Source organism: Nestor notabilis, unplaced genomic scaffold (genome assembly GCF_000696875.1).
Source record: "Nestor notabilis isolate BGI_N333 unplaced genomic scaffold, ASM69687v1 scaffold22815, whole genome shotgun sequence".
In the NCBI taxonomy this organism is placed as follows: domain Eukaryota; kingdom Metazoa; phylum Chordata; class Aves; order Psittaciformes; family Psittacidae; genus Nestor; species Nestor notabilis.
Window position 1 is genome coordinate 1 of NW_009928212.1, and position 3857 is coordinate 3857.

Below are 3857 nucleotides of genomic sequence, written 5' to 3' on the forward strand. Positions count from 1 at the left end.
GGGCCAGTGGGGTGCGGCCGAGCGGGACCCGGTTGCTGTCTGTGGGCTGTGCCGTGTCCTAGCGCAGAGTGCGGTTTGCTTTTCGAGACCGTGTTTCTGTGGTGCAGCCCTGACAGTAACGAGGCGAGCGGCAGCTCCGGGGCTGCTTCGGGCGACCCAGGGGGGGGCGGGCTGGGGGGGGGGGCGCTGTCTGGAGAGGACAGCGGAAAGGGGAACTTGGCTCTTGAGTTATAAGTGCTTTAGTACTCGAGGTGCTACTGTGTAAATGGCCTGTCTTTTAGGAAGTGGGGGGTGAGAAGGGAACTCTCTAATACCAATACGTATTTTAAAGTCATTTATGCAATCACTGGGGGTTTCGTCTGTTTGTTTGGGTTGGGTTTTTTAATTTCATACAGAGCTTACTCTGTGTGTTCCCTGCAGTAAAGAACTCTTCTTGACAGCTCAAATGTGCATTTCAAAGTCTATTCAATGGCATTTTGTTTGGGCGTGTTACTTTCATTGCGTAATGCAGTGAAGAAGAAGAACATTTAAGCGAAGAGTTGTATGGATTTTGTTTTGTAGTGGTCCCGTATCTCTAGCTCAGTGAGAGACGAAGCTGTTGGATGTACACCCACCATATTTTGTTCTTGTGTTTATAAGCCAGAACTCAACTGTAATACATTTCTGCCTGAAGCCATGCCCTCCCCCCTTCCCCTCCCTTTTCTTCCTTTTGCAATTCTTCAATCAAAAATGCCTATTTACTGGTGTTCTTCATGTGTCTTTAGGGGGTAAAGTGTCTTCCACAGTTTTCACCATGAAACCAGACATGTAATACTGTTGAATAAATTGAAATGCTTCTTTTTTATCTCTGCACAACTGTGACGCTTTAGTTTTAGGTCCAGTTTCTTTCTTTATGTTGGACCTATAAGACTCCAGCCATCTAAGTACAGGAGCAAGAGGTTAAGACGTGACTTGTCATGAAAACGGAGGGAGAAACAGTGCAATTTTGCAAAGTAACAGGCACAAAGATAGGCCTGTTAGTTGTTTGAAGGCAGTGGTATTTGTTCCTCTATAGGTGGTCTGTATGTCGTTTTGCAACCAGCCATATTTGATTAAATTGAAGGTAGCAAAACTTTGAGATGAGTTTTCTGAAGTAAAAGTTACTGACTTCCAGAATAAATTTCCAGCAGTTGAAAGTGTGCTGCTTCAGATCGCAGCAAACATGGACAAACTAGGATATGCCACAGAACATTGACATCAGGGTACAAACAGGGATGATGTATCAGCCCTGTGATAAGGCACAAGGCCTGTTTTCAGGTAGCTGTGAAGTGAATGTCTCTGTGAAAGTAGCATGTTTCTGGTTTTGGGGTTGTTTTTTAATAGTTTTGACTCTTAACAGAGTTTAACATTCTCTTTCACTAACAGTGATGGATCAGAACCCGTCTAGGCAGCTGTGGCTATTTAGAGGATAGCAGCTTTGCCCGTACCAAATAGATGCCGCTGTCTGAAGTTGTACTTTGTTGTTGTAGAGGAAGAGGCTGGGAAAGCTAAAGATGATGATCTTCAGTAAAGTATCATATGGGTGGAATTTAGTCATACAGTTAATCCTTGATTTGTTGTTGCTTGCTGTAAAACAAGGCTAATGGAAGTTAATTGTTTATTGTTTCCGAGTTTTCTTGGGTGAGAACAGTCTTCTCTTACTTCAGAATTAGAATTTGGATCCTTTATTTCTACTACGTATTTCTTGTATACGTGGATGATTTCAGTTGGCACAGTTTTTCAGACAGTTATCACAAAGAATAAGTGCCTGTGTAGGAGCAGTGAAACTGCTCTTAGAGGAATGTGGACCTTCCAGATTTTTAGATCCCTCAACTGATCTATGTAGAAGCTCAGGTTATTATGTAGGTGCTTGTTTTGGCACAAGGGAAGAGAGATGGAAATGAGATTTTTTTTTTTTTTTTTTAATTCAAATTTTATTTACTTTTTCTTTTTTTAGCTTGGTTTAAATCAGTAGTGAAACTAGACCAGCCTTTAGGTGTTGTTATAATTCTGATACTTTCTTGAGTAAGACACTTAAGATCCTGAGTAAAAGTAAATGCTGACTTACCCATGACCATCAGATCACCACAAGTGGTAGCTCTTCTTCTAAAACTATCAACTTGGGCAAAATAATTAATAAATGCAGAGGAAGTACATGATATTTATTCCTGTCTGTATCACCCCTAGACTTCTCTAAGTCACTGGAGTTCCAGGAAGAACGTAATGCCAATGTTTTCTAGACTCTTAGTCCAACCAGATCCTCTCTTTGAACCCATAAAGGTGCCATGGTGCAATTTCTATATATTTGTATAAATTTCTATTTATACTATATATATATATAAATATTTGTATAATATTCTCTGTTCAGCTGGACTCTGAAGCTGTATCATTTATCTGTGTATTCAAATTCATGCTCTATTTGAATTACATACTAAACAAAATTTGCATCCTTTATTTAGTAAATTAGCTCGTTCTAGTATAAAATGTGTGAGCATCCGTTAATTTTAAACAATTTATAATACTAATGATGATGCAAGTCTTCATTCCAGTTTTCCCTCATTTGATTATTCTCAGTGTGCTCTCAGATTGGTAGAAAGGAAGACCTATTTGTCATCTGGTCATCAGTCAGGAAGAATGAATTGGTCTTGTCTGTGCCTGAAAATCTTCCATACAGAACACCCCAGATATTCCTTACATTGCCTGCTAACACTGATTTTATTTATTTATTTTATTTCCTTGTGTGTGTGTGATTGAAAAGTTTTCTTAATATTTAGCTTAAATACTTGGGTAAATCAAAGCACTAAATAGTCGTGCTTTGACCATTACTGATCCTCACCCTTCTCTAATTCCCTGTGGTTCATGTTGGGGTGGGGCAGTGGACCACTTAGCCTGTCGTCTCTCAGCTATCCTTTCTTGTTTGGGTTTTTTTCTCAGCCACAGAAGTGATTCTCTTCAGTCTCCTTCCCTTTAGAGCATGTTTATAAGCTACTTACTATTTGTTTCTGTGCTCTGGGCTTGTTCCAGTTATTACATCTTTCTTAAAAAGCACTATCCAAAACTGGACATGGTTGACACGTTGCCACTGCCAAATTAGGACAAAAAATTTGTTGTGCTCTGCAGATGGTACTCCTGTTAATACATCCTGTAGTTGCCTTTTCATTGCAGCAGCTCTTTAAAAGTGACTTTGTGATCCATTCCAGCTGCTAAAGCTTTTTCTATAGCAGTGCTGCCTCTTTTTTATTGTGCATTTTTGCATCTGAGCTTGACTGTGCTGGTTTGAACTTGTCTTTTACAAAGTTGTTATCTAGATTTTGTTTTGGGTTTGTTTGTTTTTGTTCTATTGAGGTGATGTTGAAATGTTAATCTTGTCCATCCATCCAAAAGGCTTTCAGGCTTGCAGCACAGTCTGTCTTACAAATGAATAAGGGAAAAAATAATGGATGAGAACAAACAGGATGACATTTTTTCTCTAAGAGAAAGCCCCATCCTGCCCATGAATGTAATTAGTAATTAAAACTTAAATGTGAAAGAAATGGTTTGGGGTTCGGATTTTGTTTGTTTGTTTTCAGAAAAGGGACTGTTGCTTTCTTCAATGGCTGTTTTCCTTTAAGACATTTGAAGAACCTATTTTAACATCTGTGAGGGATGATTTCCTTGCTGTATCCATCGTTTGTCCAAGAAGAGCTCTTGCCCTGATGGCAAGCTTAAAGCATTTAAGCCTTCAATATTCAGGGGGCAACTTTTTTCCTCTTTATATTTTTCTTTCACTCTCCATGTTCTGCATAGCAGTCTTGCTTATCAGAGGTGTCACTGATCGTTTTCCTTTCTTTCCCAGTGAC